This window comes from Lepidochelys kempii, chromosome 6 (assembly GCF_965140265.1).
Source record: "Lepidochelys kempii isolate rLepKem1 chromosome 6, rLepKem1.hap2, whole genome shotgun sequence".
In the NCBI taxonomy this organism is placed as follows: domain Eukaryota; kingdom Metazoa; phylum Chordata; order Testudines; family Cheloniidae; genus Lepidochelys; species Lepidochelys kempii.
The window spans coordinates 10,616,304-10,636,168 of record NC_133261.1 but is presented as its reverse complement, the minus strand read 5'-3'; the positions used below and the strand labels follow the sequence as shown (position 1 = coordinate 10,636,168).

The window sequence follows — 19,865 nt, the reverse complement described above, 5'->3', positions numbered from 1 at the left end:
TTGAAAATAAGCGACCTTCATCTGCAGCGTCTAAGGTTCTGTGTTTAGCTAATGTTGTTTTAAACTGGCTCTGCTAAGGCGAGTACAAGATAAATTTACATTCTAGAAGGATATTATTATTTGATTGTACCACTTTAATCAATGAATGACAAAAGCATAATTTGGTAATAAAAGTAATAAGGATAATTACTCCAGCCAGGACAGGTTTGGCATTTTAGAACTCACTGCTCAGAATTAAATTTAATCATAAGAGAGAAATAAAATTGTGAAATGCACAGACCAGGCAAAAAACTGTAAAGTAACAGCACTGTAATCCTTAGCGAACGTTGACAAAATAAAATGGCAGAGAACATATGTACGTTTTGACAGGAAGTATCCCGATGTAATAATAGCACCACTACAAATGTGTGTGAGAAAGAGAGAAAGCGTGTCTGTTGTGGGACGCATGTGAGGGAGACTGCGTGTGAGTGTGTGTTTGTTGGGCGGGGAGTGCGAGGGAGACTGGGTGTGTGTTGCGGGGGGAGTGAGCATGTGCCTGAGTGAGTGTGTCAGCCAGCTGTCTCTTTAAGCCGAGCACTCAGGAGCCTGAAAGCTTGTTCAGTACAGCAGCAACTCCCACATCAGAGCCAGAGGCACCAGCCAAGACAGGCTCTGTCCCCGCACCCCAGCTCAATGGAGACTGGTTACATGGGCAGGGGGACACCCTGACATCAGCCCCCACCGAGCTCTGTGCAGCAGATCAGGAGGCAGGCTCCCGGTCCTGAGCAGCTTGGCCAGCAGTGGCTCCATGGTGGGGGAGCGGGGGCAGCGTGGCAGCTGCAGACAGCAGTGGAATAGGGCAGCAGCGGGGCGGGGGAATGGGGGTCAGCATCTTCCCTCCTGCTGCAGACTTCACCAAATGTGGTACAAAACTCAGGGGCAGGGAAAGCAGGTGCCCCTGCTGCCCTCCCTAAATGGTGCCCCTGAAGTCCGGCCTGCAAGTCCTTTTGTCTGGTGGCATCTCCCTGCCCAGGGCCTCCACTCGCACTTCCCAGCGGCCCATGGCCGGCGTCTGCTCCCCAGCTCTGGGTCCGTAGCTCCCCGCTGTAGCTCAGCCCTGGCTCCCCATCCACGTGGCTGCTCCAGCTCCATCTGCCTCAGCGCTGCTCTTGTTCGGCTCTGGCTCAGCTCCCCTGAGCTCCCCTGGGCTGCTTCTCTGGCCCCTCTGGTTCTGGCTGCTGGGCAGCTCTGCCCCGCCTCCGTCAGCTCCAGCTCACCCTGAGGACAGGCCCCGGGCTCCTGACTCCCTCATTAGCCTGCTTGCCCTGTCAATCAGGCCGAGCTGGAGCGTTGGCTTCTCCCCATTGGCCCTGGGGACCTTGATTTCTCATTGGTAGGGCCCTACCAAATTCATGGTCCATTTTGGTCAATTTCACAGTCATAGGATTTTAAAAATCAAATTTAAATGATTTCGGCTATTTAAATCTGCAATTTCACGGTGGTGTCAATGTAGGGGTCCTGACCCAGAAAGGAGTTGTGGGGAGGGGTCACAAGGTTATTGTAGGGGGGGGTTGCGGTCCTGCTGCCCTTACTTCTGTGCAGCTGCTGGTGGCGGCCCTGCCTTCAGAGCTGGGAGCTGGAGAGCGGCGGCTGCTGGCGGGGAGCCCAGCTCTGAAGGCAGAGCCACCGCCAGCAGCAGCGAAGAAGTCAGGGTGGCAATGCCATACCAGGCCATTCTTATTTCTGCGCTGCTGCCTGCAGCCCTTGGCCCTCGGTCAGCAGCCGCCACCCTCTGGCCACCCAGCTGTGAAGGCAGCAATGCAGGAGTAAGGGTGGCATGGTATGGTATGGCCACCCTTAGTTCTGCGCTGCTGGTGGCAGGGTGCGGCCTTCAGAGCTGGGTGCCCAGACAACAGCCATCACTCTCCAGCCACCCAGCTCAGAAGGTAGCACAGAAGGAAGGGTGGCACTACCCTGATCCCCCTAAAATAACCTTGTGACCTCCCTGCAACTCCCTTTTGGGTCAGGAGCCCCAATTTGAGAAACGCTGGTCTCCCCTGTGAAATCTGTACAGTACAGGGCACATAAAAGACCAGATTTCACGGTCTGTGATGCGTTTTTCACGGCCGTGAACTTGGTAGAGCCCTACTCATTGACCGTTCCCCTTTCTTTTGGCACAGGGAGATGGCAACCAAAAGCCCCACTGAGTTTCAGTCAGGAGCCAACAGTCCCCTTGCTGGAGGCCTATTAACCCCACAGGCGGCAGCTGCGGAAGAGCCAGGGAGCATGGAACCCATTGCAAGCGGGTTTAGCCACAGGTGCCGACTTTTCAAAGTGCTGGTGGGTGCTCGAACCCCAGCTCTACCCCAGGCCCTGTCCCAGCCCCGCCTCCTCCCACCCAGTCCCACCTCCTCCCCCGAGCGCGCCGCGTCCTTGCTCCTCCCTCCCGGCCTCCCTGCACGCCGCAAAACAGCTGATTGCGGCAGGGAGGGGCAGGTGCCGATCTGCGGGGCCCTCCGGCGGGCGGGAGGGGTTGGGGGCAGTGGCGGATTTAGAGTTATTGGGGCCCCTCCTTGGGACCCAGCCAAGAAAGAGAACATTCTCTCTTATCTCTCCCCCCCGCTCCCGTTTTTCATTCTTTCTTTTTCTTCATCCTCCTCCTATAAGTCAAATGAAGTAAATGAAAATAAAGTGAGGTACTTAACTGTTTTTGTAGTCTAACTTATTTTTCCACAGACCACTTGAAGATTGCTGAGGGTCGCAGCGGACCACTTAATGATCTTTCCAAATATTGTTTCTACCGTTAGCTAACTACTGTAAAGCACTTTGGATAAAAGCGCTTTATGAAAAGAAAATGTAAAAAAATTTGGGGTGCAGGGTCTGGCCAGGACTTAGGGTGCAGGAGGAGGCTCAGGGCTGAGGGTGCAGGGTCTGGGAGGGAGTTAGGCTGCAGGTGCAGGCTGAGGGTTGGGGTGCAGGGTCTAACCAGGAGTTAGGGTGTGGGAGGGGGCTCAGGGTTGGGGAAGGAGGTTGGGGTGTGGAACGCTGACCTGGGGCAGCTCCCGTTTGTTGCGAGGGGTGCAGGTGGGGATGTGGGGGGGCGGCAGGAGTCAGGGTGGGCAGGAGGCAGGGGGTGTATGAGGGGGCTGCAGGAGTCAGGGCTGGGAGTGTGTGAGGGAGTGCTGGAGTTCCCATTTGGTGCTCAGGTTAGGGGTGGGGATGTAGGGGGGTGCAGGATTCAGGGCATGGGGTGGGGGGGCTGGGTATGTGGGGGGCTGCAGCAGTCAGGGAGGGCAGGGGGCTGGGGATTTGTGAGAGGGTGCAGAGTCAGGGCAGGGGGCTGGGAGCACCCCCACAACCTCAGCCCACACCCCCAGCCCCCTGCCCTGAGTGGCTCATGGCAGGGGGCTGGGTGGGGTATGTGTAGGGGGAGTACGGGGGCCCTGCCTTTGGTCTGCCCTGCCCCGATTCCACCCCCTTCCCCAAGGCCCCGCCTCCGCCTCTTCTCCGCCTCCGTTCCCAGCCCCCTGCGGCCCTGCTCCTCCCCCTCCCTCCCGGAGCCACCTGAACGCCGGCAAACAGCTGTTCGGCAGCGGGGGAAGCACTGGGAGGGAGCGGGAGAGGAAGGGGCGGGAACGCGGCACGTTTCGGGGAGGAGGCGGGGAGGGGAGCTTAGTTGCTGGTTTGGGGCGGAGCCTGCAGCAGGAACCCCAGGAGCTGGCAGGATCAAACTTCTGCCCCCGCAGCTGCCCAGCCCTGGGGCCCCCTCTCACTGGGGGGCCCTGTGCCTGGGCACCCTGTGTTTCATTGTAAATCTGTCTCTGTCTCAAGGCGTCCTTCACCTCCTTGTTCCTCAGGCTGTAGATCAGGAGGTTCAGCATGGGGATCACAAGGGTACAGAACACAGCCACCAACAAACAAACCACCCTGGAACAAATTAACCAGGGAAGAGGTGGATTCTCTGTTTCCTGGTACCCTCACATCACAACTGGTTACCATTCTGGAAGGTGCCTTTTAGTGAATTTCAAGCAGTTGGGCTTAATATGGTGGTAAGTGTGTGACATTTCATAGCCGCTGAAATAGAGGCCGGATTAGGAGATTGAATTGTTTCACAATCTATGTCTGTATGGAAAACTCAGGGTGGGGTGAGGAGCAGGCTCTGCTGTTTTATTGGGTGGCCTGCTTGCTCCCCAGAATCAATAATGAGCAAGTGGGGTGATCCAGGGTGCAGCTCAAACATCCAGCCGGGCTGGCCAGGGGCAGACATCAGGCCTGCAAGGGAAAGGAGAGCGTGGCAGTGACTTCACACAGGCCTTTGGCAGGAACTCAGCCTATTGGGCAAAAGCGATGAGGCGGCTGTGACCTCACAGAGCTCCCTTGACAACAGCCCGGCAGGACAGGGATACGGGGCAGGGGGAACCTCAGAGACCCCTGTAGCCTTGCTGCAGCAAGCCTCCATCTCGCAGTCTCTCGGTCAGGACAAGGAGAGGATTGGGGTGGAGGAGATTCTTTGGGAGTTTTTGCATTTCCCTGTGGATTTAGTTGAAAGAAATCATCATCTGTGTAGAAGGTAAGAAAAAATACAGGCTCTCTGTACAAGATGGGGGACTCTATCCTAGCAGCTTCTCAGGTAGAAGCAGAGAGGTTCCATATCTCTCGGTACTGGGCACTGGTGCAGCCACTCCTGGAATATTGTGTCCATTTCTGGTGTCCACAATTTGAGACAGATACTGATCAATTGGAGAGGGTCCTCAGAAGAGCCACATGAACGATGAAAGGGTTAGAACACATGCCTTGTGCTGACAGACTACAGGAGCTCAATCAAAGACAAGGTTAAGGATGAGCCTAAGGGAACAAATATGTACTAATGGGCTCTTCACTTTAGCAGATAATGGTTATAAGCAGACAGTGGCTGGAAGTTGAAGCTAGACCAATTCACAATAGAAATAAGGCAAGCATTTTTAACCTCAGGATTTGGAGCAATTCACCAAGGGTTGTGCTGGATCCTCCACAAATGGCCTTTTTAAAATCAAGATTAGGTGTTTTTCTAAAAAAAATCTGCTCTAATTTCTGTGGGAATTATTTTGAGGGACGTTCTATGGCTGCTGTGAAACAGAAAGTCAGAGCAGAGAGGTTCCATCTGGGCTTGGTATTTATGAATCTGAGACTCGCTGGGGGCGTTTGGAATTTGTCCCTTTTTGCTTCTCTCTTCCTCCTTCCCTCTTGTCTCATCAAGTCGTGTCTTCTTGGCTTTGCTCCTCTTCCATTTCTTTCTGATGCTCTTCTTCCTGGGGAGGGTGGGGCTGTGCTCCAGCTGTCATTGTAGGAGACCCTCACAAAGAGGTGGGGCTAGAACTCTGCGTTGATAATGATCTCCACCATTGTGCTCTCCTGTGGTGACTAGTGCTGGCTTTTGCCCCTCTGTAGAGAATGCTCCGCCTCCAGGCCTGAGAGTCTCCACACTGATCGGCCAAGTGGGGGGCTATTGCTGAGTTAATAGGGAGGAGACTCAGGCACTCTTAGCTGAGTCTAAGGCTCAATTCAATGGCATTTCTTTGTCTGTCTGGAAGGCCATAATTTTGGAAGGCTACATCCAATTCATTCCAAAATTTAAGGGAATTTCTAGGCATCAGTGGGAAGAACCTTGTTGATTTTGGTGACAGTTGGAAAACAACACCGCCAGAAAAGCCTGATTTCCACACTGTGCCCCTACATTGGTGCTGGAAGCTGAAGGGCGTTGTGACTTGGGAGTTAATTCAGCCAGTCAGTGCTGACTCTCCACGGGCGATTTGCGTAAGTCAGCAAATGAGCCTGCAGGTTTCAGTGGGAGCGATGCCCAAGGCAGGCTGCAGGGTCAGGGTCTATGCTCAGCGTTAGTGGAGTCAGTGAGCGACAGGTGGCCGAGTTACCACTGAGGTCACAGTGTTACTGCTCAGATTCCTCTGCCTGCAGCAACCCCTGGGCAATGACTGTCAAGGGGAAGGTTTTGTAGATTTGAAGATTATAAAACAGGAAGCGCAGAAGAGGAATGGCTGAGATGATTTGTCAATAAAATGTAGGTTTTGTGGCAATATCCTGTGCAACTGATACTGGTTCAGGGAGGGAGACAGCATTCCTGCCCCTCCCACCACCTCTGAGCTGGGCCTTCATAAAAGAGACTAACTAGAGTTTCAGACACTTGTTTGTTTAAGATTGAGCAAAAAGGCGCAACAAATTACTGGTATGATGAATTTTGCTGCCATCTCTCCTTTAATAGAATATGAGCAGTTTATGATTCTCTCGATTGAAGTAGGTCTAAAATCAAGGTGAAAACCTATCAATGGCTGTTTCAAAACCAAAAAACCCCCATAGGGATTTTTTTAAAATTTAAACTGGATTTTTAAAATGTACATTTAAAAACAGTTTTTGGGTTTTGTTTTCTTTTTTAACTGAACTATTTGAATAAACTGAAATGAAGAAAATATTTTCTGCCACCTTTCAAGGAAGCTACTGCTGTCCAAAGCTGGGTTAGCATTTCAGCTAACTTTGCTTCCAGGGCCTTAGATATCACGTCAGTGGTGTGACTGTCTAAAAACTCAGCAGTAAACATGTTCCACTTAATGTTATTTTTGAGATTGTCATAAATTTCACCCTTAACAAAGGTTGTCAATTTCAAATTTAATTTTAAACAGATGATTTTTTTTTGGTCAAGCTGGGCCTTACTAATCTCTAAGGATGAAGATTCCATCCCCTCCATAGGTCACACTCAGAGCCAGGGAGATTGGGAATAGAGGAAAACCACCAATGAAAGCCAGGAGTCCTGATTCCCAACCCCTGCCTCAGTCACTACAACAGGTCACACTCAGAGCAAGGGAGACTGGGAATCATGGCCCGCTGGCACGTCCCAGCGCTGGAAGGGAGTGATCCTCAAGTGGTTAGTGCGGAAGCCTGGACAAAGGACTCCTGGGCTCCATCCCCGGCTCTATCCCTGACTCCCAGTGCGTCCCTGAGGCAGTGGCTTCTCCTGCCCAGGCCTCTGTTTCCATCAGTGGGGCTGATCCATCCATCCCCTGGCAATAAAACATCGTCTTGTTTTCACAGCCACTTTCCATCTCCTGGCTTCTACCCCCTGCCCTGCTGGCAGGGCATTGTGCAGCACCCTTTCCAGCCCACCTGGGTGTGGGAGATCGAGGAGGAGGGCAAATTACGGACCATCAGTGAGCATCTGCCACCCAGCTCCATCCCATCTAGAGCAAGTGAGTGGAGTTCTCCAGAGCCATCCCCAGTGTGGGGGGAATGGCCCAGCAAGAGGGCTCCCAGCCCTTCCCTTGTCAGAGATGGTTCCCTACGTCAAGAGTCTTTGGAGAGGGCAGAACCTGCCAGGAGCTGAACACCCCCACCCCCAATCAGTGAAATCAGTGGGAACTCAGGGCAACTCCTGCCTCCTCGGATTCGCCCCTAGTGAACTTTTGCTGGGGACTATCCAGGTGCTGCTCTTTCCCTGGCCGAGGAGGGAGCGGGGCCTGGAGGGGTAGAGGGAGCTGCTTGTCCAAACTAACGGAGAGCCCCACTGCTCTGAAAGGACGAGACTCCCCCGGTGTCACAGGGCCCCAGTGGTGAGGGGGAACGTTGGGAGCAGCCTGTGCTGTGAGCTGCTGCCAGTGGGTGTGGACGGCAGCCCCCATGCCCTGGGGTGGGGTGTGCGGTGAGGAGGAATTGCCTCAGCGGAGGGGACGTGGGCACGGGATCAGGCCGGCCTGTTAATGAGCAGCTGCCTTGAGCCCAGACTCATGGCTGCTCCCCACTCAGTCCCAGGATGCAGCGGCTGAAGTGGATGCTGAGGAGGAAGGCTGGGCAGGTGGCTCTGGAGCCAGTGGGAAGAAGTGGCCGGCTTGCCCAGGAGGAGAGCGGCCCCTCTGTCCCCGCGGGCGGGGAAGAGGCCAGTGGCCAGGTGAGGAGGAGGAGCTCCCTGGCTTTCTGAAGGAGGAGGAAGACACCAGCTCCCATAACAGGCCCTGAGGCCTCTTCGGGCCCAAACGGAGGTGGCCCAGGGTGATGCTATGCCGGAGGGACCCAGGAGTGGGCGGGAGCCGGGCAAGACGGCTCTGGGGCTTCCTTCACAGGAAGCAGAGGAGCCAGGAGCCACACCCCAGGGCTCAGCAGGAGCCACCCACCAGCCTGGCCACTGAGCAGCCCCCAGCCGGCCCAGAGCAGGAGCTGGGCGACTCTGGCACGAACACCAGCTGCTCTGCCTACTCCCAAAGGGCCAGCAGCCCCTCCGTGGGGTCTGACAGCCCTGAGGCTGAAGGCTCCCTCTGTGCAGGTGAGGGGAGACCCAGGGAAACGGGAGGAGGACGGGGGCGGTGGGGGGCTCGCCAAGGCACCAGGACTGAGCCACAGGAGCCCCACTGACACCCTGCGGCAGGGGATGCTGGGTGGAGTCAGGGGAGCTCCAGCCTTTCCTGATGTTGGGGGTGGGGGTTGACTGCCACGGGTCCCTGTGGCTGATGGGGCTGAGGGTGTCTCTGGGAGGGGCAGGGTGGGGCCCTTTCTGCCATGGGGCTCCTTGCAGAGGAGGAGGAACATGGAGCCTTTTCTCTCCACTGCATCCCCCCCGCAGCAGCATAAATGACCCTTTCTCCTTCCCTCCCCGGTGCAGAGACCCCCAGTGCCCAGCTGGAGGAGGAGGAAGAGGAGGATGTGTCCCCTGAACAAGCCACCATCAGGGTCATCCAGCAGCACCTCCGGGGCAGAGCTGAGGTACAAAACTCCCCCAGCTGCGCTGCCCCCGAGTCTGTCCTGCCCCTTGTTCCATCCCCACCCATGCAAGGGGGTCTTGTCCCAGAGAATCCATCACCCCAATGGGGGGCACTTCTCCTCTGTTATCCTGCACCCCAAAGTGGAGGTGTTTGTCCCACACAGGCCAAGGTGTCCGCTCCCCGGTGACACGGTCCCAGTTACAACCCCTGTCTGTGCAGGGCGACACTGTGGTTTCGGGAAGAGGGGCGGCTTTCCCTGTCCAACCCCATGGAGATCCTGAGCCCTGGAGCTGGTTTGGGTGGGACAGGGAGGTCCCTACCTAAGAGGCTCTCTCTCTCCCCCCCACCCCACTCCTAGTGGGTGCAGGACAGGGCCAAACAGCTCCGTTTCCTCCATGCTGTCTCGAGTCTGTGCTTCTCCACACAGAAGCAGGGGTGATACACTCTGGAGCTGCACTTCTCCAAAGCGGCCCTGGTGGAGACATCTGCGGTGAGTGGGACCCCGTGCCCGGCCCCTGGGGCGAGGGAGCCAGACATGGCAGGACGAGTTAGTGGGGCCGGAGGGGGGAGCAGAGGACAGGGCTTCCTGGGGCTGCAGGCTGGGGAACAGGGAAGGGGGAAATTCTGACACTGATGGGGAGCTGGCAGTGGGGGAATTGTGAGGCCGGAGGGGCGGCTGAGGGGAGGGAGGAATTGGGTGGGAAAGGGGGAAGGAAGGAGTAAGTTTGATGGATGGGAGGAATGGGGGGCCCAGCTGGTTGGGGGTGGAGGTGACACTGGCTGTTTCTGCAGAGCACTTTGGCCTCCTCCCTGGGAAGCGCCTGTGGGTCTGCGGGGCCTGAATCTCACGTGCGGTTTTGTCTCCTTGGGGTCTCCCAGGAGCTGACTGAAAATCTCCCCGTGGAGTCCGAGCCAACCTCCATCGTCTCCAGCTCCATGGCCGCGGTTTGCAGCCTCAGGTACCAGGACCCTCCCTTCCAGCTGCCCTAACCCTGGTGCTGATCGGGCCCAGAGCTGGGAGTCACAGATCCTCCCCGGCCTGCGTTACCCCAAGCTCTGGCTGTTCGCATCCCCCAGCAGAGGAGGCGGGAACGTCCCCTCTTTCCTGGCTGGGGGGGTGATTTCACTCCAGTAGCGTTCGAGTGGCTGTAGGGAGGGGATCACTGCAGGGGAGGGGGGTCGTGTCCATGGCAGTGCCAGCACCCCTCTCGTCCTGCAAGGTGTAACACGGGCTCCTCTCTCCCGCCAGCAAACTGAAGCTGCCGCTTGCCCTGCAGCTGGAATCCTGCCTCCTGCGGGCTGTTCTCCAGGCGTCTTCACCATGGGCACAGGGCAGGACACCACCCACTTCCGGTAGGTCCTGATCCTACTTCTCTGTCCCAGGAGCAAGAGCGGCCTCTGGTCCCTGCTCCCTCAATTTACATATCGGACCCAGCCGACGACATCAGCGGGCAAGCCAGGGGCGGGGTTTATTGGCTGTACAGCCTCCTGCTGCAGAAGAGGGGTAAGAAACCCAGCTGGACAATGGGACACCATAGAAGCAAGCCCCTTGGAGACTAGCTACAGCTGGCCATTGGGACGCCTTTAAAACTAAGGCCTCTCCTTTTAGACCAACTGCAGAGGGGCAGAGGGACCGCAAGAGAAACAAGTCCCCGGGGCTTTGGGGGCCCCCCACTTGCTGGGCAATGGGACCCTACAGAAAGAAGCCCCCTCCTCTGAGACCGACCCCAGCTTAGGTGATGATTCACACTCATCTCCCTAATTCAGGGAGAGGGGAAGAGAAATAAAGTGCCAGGAAATTGGCTGCTTTATCTCAGAGCACAGCTCTGTTCCCCACCCCACGGTAATCAGCCCACCCACGGGGCTGCCAACTGGTGAGGGGTCAGGAATGGAGCTATGAGACACATGGAGGGAAAGAGCCCATCATGAGGGCAGGGGCAGGGACCACAGGGGATGGACACAAAACTTGAATGCATCCAATGAAGTGAGCTGGAGCAAATAAATAATGTAAATAAATTTGTTCGTCTCTAAGGTGCCCCAAGTACTCCTTTTCTTTTTGCAAAACTTGTCCGATGTCACCAGCTGGGTAGCTAGGGTCAGATCCTGACTTCAGTGGAGGGGGCGGGGGGATTTCTCAGTATTAGACGCCACCATTAACAGGCGCCCACTCCCAGAGCACAATGACCGTAAGGGTCACATGATTACTGTGATGAATGAGACAAATTCCGCTTCAGGTACTAAACCGCCTGGTGGGGAACCTGCGAGTCCACTGGGCCATGGGTGCCACAAGGATCCCGGCCAGTGTTCACCCAGCAAATGGTACCAAAGGAATCAGGCACGGAAACCGGAGACCAAACCTCCCCAATGGCTGTGTCTTTCTCCCCCCAGGGTCGAACATCAGAGAGGCGAGCGAGCTGTGGTATCGGGACGGGCTCCAGGACACTGAGTGCCTGGGCTACAGGAACATGGCCAGGGTGGGGGAGGTAAGGACTCTCCGCTGGTGCATGGCAGCAGCTCAGGTGTGGAGCTGTCTCCCCCTGCAGTGAGTGTGTCATGGATAAAGGGCAAGAGCCTGCTACTTATTTCCAGCTGACAGCGTTCGGCTGCGAGAGGCTGAGGATCCTGGCTTGGAGCCTTGCTAACGGCCCCGGCTTGTGTGTGTTGCATGGATCCATGGCTATGTGGCATAAGAGGGATCCCCTGGGGGGTTGAGTTAATGGAGGATTGTATCTCCAGGGATCCGGCTCCGCTCACTGTCCCCCTGACTGACACCCTGGTGTCTGAGAGAGGAGCCAGTGGGTCAGTGAGTTGGGAAGCTCACACCAGCTTGTGCCGGACCAGATCCTCATTGGATTCCCTGCACCCCCTGGAAGCACAGGTAGGGTGTGGGGTTTGCCCAGTACCGTGGTGACTCCGGGAGCAGAACCTGCCGCTACCCTGGGCATTGGGTGAGGGACACCGAGCTCCTTTCCTGCACTGTATGTGTATGTGAGGCTTTCCTGCACTGCACTGTATGTGAGGCTCGTGGGATTGTCAGTGGGGTGAGGAGCGGGAACGGAAGCAGATCGAAAAGGCTCCTAACCTCTAGCAGGTGAGCTGCGGGAGATAGCGCTGCTGGGAGCAGTAGGGGACCTTTGTTGTCTTTGTGAGCTGGGTTCCAGAGCGCACAGACACGTTCCCAGCCTGTCATGACACCTGCGGTGAATCCGGCTCCAGAAAGAGCAATTCGAGACCTCAGTGCCTGCAATCTCTAACTGAAGGGGGTTCCTTGGTCCATGGGACTCCAAAGGTTGGCTGCCCCAGGACTCGTATCCCCCTGGTGAGATGCTAGAGGGATTTGGAGCCTGGTTCTGGGCAATTATCCAAGGGCTCTGGTCCTCTTTGTTTAGGTCTTCGGACACATCTTCACTGGAGGCCAAAGAAGAACTTTCCTCCAGGCGGAGCTTCTGACCATACACAACCCCCAGATCCATGTCAGCCAGGCTGGGCTGGTGCTCACATATTCCATCCTGGGAGAAGCCAGCCAGCTGATAGCGGACGAGTAAACCAAAGAAGGATCAACTGGGGAGGGATCCCCAGGTCCTTTCACCTCCGGGCCATAGAAAGTCACTCCCAACCCATCCCCATCGCTGACCAGGGAGCAAGGAGACGATGAACCCAAGGAGGTGCCATTGGTAGGTGCCAGCTTGTCCCTTGAGCAGCTCAAAGCAGAGGAGACCCAGCTCTCCAGTAAGGCTATTTCCTAATAGGCGTCACATCAACATGACACGCTGCCATGCTCATGCTAGGGACGGCCAACTTCCCTAGCCACCTCTGTGAGCCTTTCATCCCCGTCCGGGGCTCAGGACGGTTCCTAGTGCTCTGGTATCATGTTATCCCAGCCACCACCTGCTCTGGGAGAACTGGAGGAATCAGTCAGCAGAGGCTGCTCAAGTGCCTCATTCCCCAGAGCTACTGTCCATGGCGTCACCTTAAGGACGGGGAGGGTCCCTTGGGGAAAGGTGTCCACTTCTTCTCACCCCACGGCACTTCTGCCCAAACCCTCCCAACCCCTCATCTGAAGGGGGCGAGGGTGGCTGAGGGATTCTGGGGAGCGCAGCTGAATCCCTAGCTGGGTGGGGAGGGAGAACAGCTCTCACGGCGGGATTGAGAGGAAGGGGGCAGGAGTTCATTTCACAATGGTGGGAGTGGGGTTGGAGATCACTAGAGAGGAGACAAGATTTCATCTCGGTGGATGGGTGGGGGAATCCGTCCCTCGGACGTGGGGAGGGTTGGGGTGGAAATTTTGCTGGCTCCCAGTGCCGTTAATGCCCTTCGTTGCCATGGGTGTCCGAGTCTCTGACTGATCCTTGTTCTCTTGCAACAGGAGGACGTGACAGCGACGATCTACATCTGGTGCTTGCGACAGGTGCCCAAAGCTCTGCAGGGGCTGTGCTCAGTGGGACAGCCTTGAAGGGCCCCCGCTTCGCATGCTCAGAAGCTCCCACTCCCTGCGGCAGGTACTGCTCTTTCTCGCTGGGCCTGGGGGAGACGGGCTGGGGGAGAGTCCATAGAGCCCACAGCACTGAGAGAAACCCAGGCCGAGCACCTCGCTCTCACCACCCTGCCCCACGCCGACCCCTGGAACTGGGGCCAGGCCAGATACAGTCCCTGCCCCCATGCCCAGAGGCCAGTTTCAGAAGCATCAGGGACTGGCAAGAAATGAGAGCATCCGCAGAGCCAGGGTTTATCGAAAAGTGGCCATTGCAGTCTGGGGAGGGTGGCCCGACTTGGAGCCCCTCTCATGTCATCACTGCTTAGACCTCCCCATGGCCCGTGTCACCCCGACGCAGTGAATGTCTGACCACCTGGTATCTGAACCCTTCCCAGCCAGGAATGAAACTCCCCGCTAGCACCCTGGGGCAGGGAAGGATCCTCCCCATCTGGCAGGTGGGGACTGAGACACAGAGGAAGAGCTGTGATCCTGGTCACACAATCCTGGGAGTAGATCTGGGAACTGGACGGGGTCCCAGGCCTTTCCCCCAGTGGCACCTTCGCTTTCTGCCCTTTATTCTCCCCTCCTGCTAGGGGGTCTGTGAGTGTGAAATGAACAGGAGGGTGATGGGGTCCTGACACATAGCCTGGGTGGGAGCTCCCCTTGGCTTGGAGCCCACCGTCAGTGACATCTTTGTCATCCTGCTCTCCTTCTTTTATTCCTAGGATGGGAGTCCCTCGATGAGGGGTCTCTAGGGCTCCAGGTGGGCAGTGCCTAGGAGTACCAATAAATCATCCTGGTTCCCGCCTGCATGCCCCACCCGGCCCTGCCCTGCCCTCCAGTTCCTCGCTATTGACTCTGGCTTGACTCTGGGGTTATGACTTTGCCATGACCCTTATTGGCTCCAGATGTTGGCTACCCGTCCTGATGCCGTATTCTCCTTGCCCTTCTTTAGCCTCGCTCTAGGCCCTCCACCGACCCACTCCAGCATTGTCTCCTCCTCCTGATCTTCCCCAAGCCCTCTGATGTTGACTACCCGGCTTTGACCTTCGGCCTGTATCCGCACTCTGGCTTGACAATGACATCGATTTGACTGATCTTTGGTCCCTGCCTACCCAGCTACGACCTCTGGCATGGACTTGGACTCTGGCTCTGATTCTGCTTTGTCGATGGACTCTGACCTCGCTTTTGACCCTGGTGCGTCCCTGGACCTTGATTCTAGCACCACTCTCAGCCTAGACACAATCCTGCACTTCCCTGCGCTCCAAACACTGGGCCTAATTCTCAGATGTAGCATGTGACATCAGGTGATACAACTTCTGGCAGAAAAGCAGGCTCTCCACAAGTAAGTGGCCCGTATGCAACAAGGGACGCATCACACAACAAGGTGTGAACCAGGACCTCACTACATCAGCCTGGCCTGGGGATACCCCTACTGGAGCTGTGCACTGGAAATGACTGAAAATATCAGGGTTCCTTTAACCAGCTTCCGCCCCTGGAAGGAGTAAGTTTGATGGATGGGAGGAATGGGGGGCCCAGCTGGTTGGGGTGGGGGTGACACTGGCTGTTTCTGCAGAGCACTTTGGCCTCCTCCCTGGGAAGCGCCTGTGGGTCTGCGGGGCCTGAATCTCACGTGCGGTTTTGTCTCCTTGCGGTCTCTCAGGAGGTGATTGAAAATCTCCCCATGGAGTCCGAGCCAACCTCCATCGTCTCCAGCTCCATGGCCGCGGTTTGCAGCCTCAGGTACCAGGACCCTCCCTTCCAGCTGCCCTAACCCTGGTGCTGATCGGGCCAGAGCTGGGAGTCACAGATCCTCCCCGGCCTGTGTTATCCCAAGCTCTGGCTGTTCACATCCCCCAGCAGAGGAGGTGGGAACGTCCCCTCTTTCCTGGCTGGGGGGTGATTTCACTCCAGTAGCGTTCGAGTGGCCGTAGGGAGGGGATCACTGCAGGGGAGGGGGGTCGTGTCCATGGCAGTGCCAGCACCCCTCTTGTCCTGCAAGGTGTAACACGGGCTCCTCTCTCCCGCCAGCAAACTGAAGCCACCACTTGCCCTGCAGCTGGAATCCTGCCTCCTGCATGCTGTTCTCCAGGCGTCTTCACCACGGGCACAGGACAGGGCACCACCCACTTCCGGGTAGGTCCTGATCCTACTTCTCTGACCCAGGAGCAAGAGCGGCCTCTGGTCCCTGCTCCCTCGGTTTGATGGAGCTGCTGAGAATAGGGGAGGGGTGAGCAGAGCTGGGAACAGGCCCAGGAGGCGCGGGGAAGGGGGGAGGACACAAACTGTCAGGGAGGGCCCCTTCCCTCCAGAGGGGATTGCGTTAGCCCTTGTGGCTGATCCCAGACTTCCCTCTTCTCCTCACTCTCTGCCCTGCTGCCCGGACTCTCCCACCCGGGGATCCTACCTCCCACCCATTGCGGTTTGACTGCTCCATACTCTGCTGGGTACCAGGCTCTGCACAGAGAACAGCTAAGGGCAAGGATTGAGGAGCCAGCAGGCATCCGGCCATGAATTCTTGCCCAGTGTCCCTGCAGTGATGTGAATGGGAGAGGCCAGGAGGTGCCTTTTGGCTCTTGCCAGGGCTCCCCGGAGAAACCCCACCCCTATTGTCCCCTCTCTGGGGTAGCCCCAGATCCCATGGTTGAGGGTGCTCCCTCTTTTTGCAGGCTCTGCACAAGACCTATTCGCAGAGCCTGGACACCATGTTCAGGGGCCTGCTGACAGAGACCCCCACCACGGACAAGCTGCAGCACCTCTTGGAGGAGAGCAGAATGGGAGGGTCTGGGGCGAAATTTCCCCTGAACCCCATGGGAGGGCTGCAAAGGAGAGACTAGAAGAGCCATGTTTCCATTGTGTCCTCCCAGCTTGGACCCTGCCGGCCACAGGTCTCCAAAGCCATGAGTGCAGAGCTGGGACTGTCAGCCAGAGCTCTGCACGGTTGCATTAAACACTAACAGTGAGCACCAGAGACTGAAACCCCTGTGAGATGTAGGACATGAGAAAAGTTACTGGCTCCTTTCAAGGGAGACCCTGAGATACAGGAGGAGCCTCAGGGAATCAGCTCTTCTGTCCTAGGGACACGGCAGTTCCTGGAGGGATTGTCCTCCCGGCCGCTCCATCCATCCTACCAAGGCCTCTGCAGCTGGAGTCTGGGGGTCCAGGGCATGTGCCTTGATCCTGATGTGCTGTTCATGGATCAGGGGTTTAGAGCAGGTAGACCAGCCCCAAGGCCGAACCTTGTCCCAGCCTGGAGAGACAATGACAGCTTGTGCCCAGCAAGATGTGGGCAGTGTCATGAACCCCCTTTTCAAACCCTGCAAGCAGCGGTCAGCTATGACCCCCTGAGCACATGGTCTCAGCCCCTTGGGGAGGGGGAGAGGCTCGTTTGTAGAGCATATACGCCTGTGCACTGACTCTCCCCTGCCTCTTTCTCCTGCAGCATTTCTGGTTCCACTCCAAAATGACCCAGGAGAGAGCTAGGGCCATACGGAGCAGCGCTGCCCTGCTCCGATTCGCCACCACCCTCCCCGGATTTGACGTAAGTGACCTTTGATCCCAACATCTACATAGCCAGGGCTGGCTCTGAAAGGCTGTGGGACGAGCCGCTGCAGGGTTGTAAATAGAGAGGGCCCCCATGGGGAGGCAGAGTCAGAACTGAGCCTCAATTATGCTTGAGTCAAGTTCCTCATCCCCTGGCTACATGGTTCCCCCTGGGTCCGTAAGGGACAGCCGCGTTCCATAGGCCACTGGCTGGCAGGGCTGTGCCTGGCCTCAGGGCCCTCTTTATTCTGGAGCAGCTCGGCAGCGAGAGCTCATACAGGGCCCTTGCCCTGGTCCCGTTCCTCCAAGCTCCCCCAGCGCCTCCTACAGATGGATGGGAGCAGAGCTCTGGCCCAGGGGAGCTGGAGAGCTGAAGGGAGACTGTTGATGGATTCCCCTCTCCTCTTCCTTCCACCAGAGCTCCTCTGACTTCCCCAAGGCAGGCGACTTTGTGCTGCAGCTGGGTCTCTACATATCGGACCCAGCCGACGACATCAGCTGGCAAGCCAGGGGCGGGGTTTATTGGCTGTACAGCCTCCTGCTGCAGAAGAGGGGTAAGAAACCCAGCTGGACAATGGGACACCATAGAAGCAAGCCCCTTGGAGACTAGCTCCAGCTGGCCATTGGGACGCCTTTACGACTAAGGCCTCTCCTTTTAGACCAACTGCAGAGGGGCAGAGGGACCCCAAGAGAAACAAGTCGCCGGGGCTTTGGGGCCCCCCACTTGCTGGGCAATGGGACCCTACAGAAAGAAGCCCCCTCCTCTGAGACCGACCCCAGCTTAGGTGATGATTCACACTCATCTCCCTAATTCAGGGAGAGGGGAAGAGAAATAAATTGCCAGGAAATTGGCTGCTTTATCTCAGAGCCCAGCTCTGTTCCCCACCCCACGGTAATCAGCCCACCCACGGGGCTGCCAACTGGTGAGGGGTCAGGAATGGAGCTATGAGACACATGGAGGGAAAGAGCCCATCATGAGGGCAGGGGCAGGGACCACAGGGGATGGACACAAAACTTGAATGCATCCGATGAAGTGAGCTGGAGCAAATAAATAATGTAAATAAATTTGTTCGTCTCTAAGGTGCCCCAAGTACTCCTTTTCTTTTTGCAAAACTTGTCCGATGTCACCAGCTGGGTAGCTAGGGTCAGATCCTGACTTCAGTGGAGGGGGCGGGGGGATTTCTCAGTATTAGACGCCACCATTAACAGGCGCCCACTCCCAGAGCACAATGACCGTGAGGGTCACATGATTACTGTGATGAATGAGACAAATTCCGCTTCAGGTACTAAACCGCCTGGTGGGGAACCTGCGAGTCCACTGGGCCATGGGTGCCACAAGGATCCCGGCCAGTGTTCACCCAGCAAAGGGAACCGAAGGAAACAGGCATGGAAACCGGAGGCCAAACCTCCCCAATGGGTGTGTCTTTCTCCCCCCAGGGCTGAACATCCAAGAGGCGAGCGAGCTGTGGTGTTGGGACGGGCTCCCGGACTCCGAGTGCCTGGGCTACAGGAACATGGCCAGGGTGGGGGAGGTAAGGACTCTCCGCCGGTGCATGGCAGCAGCTCAGGTGTGGAGCTGTCTCCCCCTGCAGTGAGTGTGTCATGGATACAGGGCTAGAGCCTGCTACTTATTTCCAGCTGACAGCGTTCGGCTGCGAGAGGCTGAGGATCCTGGCTTGGAGCCTTGTAAAGGCCCCGGCTTGTGTGTGTTGCATGGATCCATGGCTATGTGGCATAAAAGGGATCCCCTTGGAGGTTGCGTTAATGGAGAAGTGTATCTCCAGGGATCCGGCTCCGCTCACTGTCCCCCCGAGTGACACCCTGGTGTCAGTGAGTTGGGAAGCTCACACCAGCTAGTGCCGGACCAGATCCTCATTGGATTCCCTGCACCCCCTGGAAGCACAGGTAGGGTGTGGGGTTTGCCCAGCACCATGGTGAGTCCAGGAGCAGAACCTGCCGCTACCCTGGGCATTGGGTGAGGGACACCGAGCTCCTTTCCTGGGCGGAGTCACTGCACTGTATGTGAGGCTCGTGGGATTGTCAGTGGGGTGAGGAGTGGGAACGGAAGCAGATCGAAAAGGCTCCTAACCTCTAGCAGGTGAGCTGCGGGAGATAGCGCTGCTGGGAGCAGTAGGGGACCTTTGTTGTCTTTGTGAGCTGGGTTCCAGAGCGCACAGACACGTTCCCAGCCTGTCATGACACCTGCGGTGAATCCGGCTCCAGAAAGAGCAATTCGAGACCTCAGTGCCTGCAATCTCTAACTGAAGGGGGTTCCTTGGTCCATGGGACTCCAAAGGTTGGCTGCCCCAGGACTCGTATCCCCCTGGTGAGATGCTAGAGGGATTTGGAGCTTGGTTCTGGGCAATTGCCAAGGGCTCTGGTCCTCTTTGTTTTAGATCTTCGGACACGTCTTCTCTGGAGGCCAAAGAAGAACTTTCCTCCAGGCGGAGCTTCTGACCATACACGATCCCCTGATCCATGTCAGCCAGGCTGGGCTGGTGCTCACATATTCCATCCTGGGAGAAGCCAGCCAGCTGATAGGGGACGAGGTAATCAAAGAAGGATCAACTGGGGAGGGATCCCCAGGTCCTCTCACCTCCGGGCCATAGAAAGTCACTCCCAACCCATCCCCATCGCTGACCAGGGAGCAAGGAGACGATGAACCCAAGGAGGTGCCATTGGTAGGTGCCAGCTTGTCCCTTGAGCAGCTCAAAGCAGAGGAGACCCAGCTCTCCAGTAAGGCTATTTCCTAACAGGCGTCACATCAACATGACACGCTGCCATGCTCATGCTAGGGACTGCCAACTTCCCTAGCCACCTCTGTGAGCCTTTCATCCCCGTCCGGGGCTCAGGACGGTTCCTAGTGCTCTGGTATCATGTTATCCCAGCCACCACCTGCTCTGGGAGAACTGGAGGAATCAGTCAGCAGAGGCTGCTCAAGTGCCTCATTCCCCAGAGCTACTGTCCATGGCGTCACCTTAAGGACGGGGAGGGTCCCTTGGGGAAAGGTGTCCACTTCTTCTCACCCCACGGCACTTCTGCCCAAACCCTCCCAACCCCTCATCTGAAGGGGGCGAGGGTGGCTGAGGGATTCTGGGGAGCGCAGCTGAATCCCTAGCTGGGTGGGGAGG

The 19,865-nt window shown here is 56.9% G+C and overlaps 1 protein-coding gene and 1 long non-coding RNA gene across 2 annotated transcripts in view; one reads left to right on the top strand and one right to left on the bottom strand.

The window, feature by feature from the left end:
- Positions 1–19,865, bottom strand: part of LOC140913644 (uncharacterized) — a 90,721-nt gene that overhangs the window by 12,737 nt on the left and 58,119 nt on the right. The window lies entirely within an intron of this gene.
- LOC140913704 (uncharacterized) lies at positions 8,630–9,670 on the top strand. Its single transcript, XR_012159646.1, has 3 exons — positions 8,630–8,718; positions 9,076–9,207; positions 9,597–9,670. It is a non-coding gene; the product is annotated as an uncharacterized lncRNA (long non-coding RNA).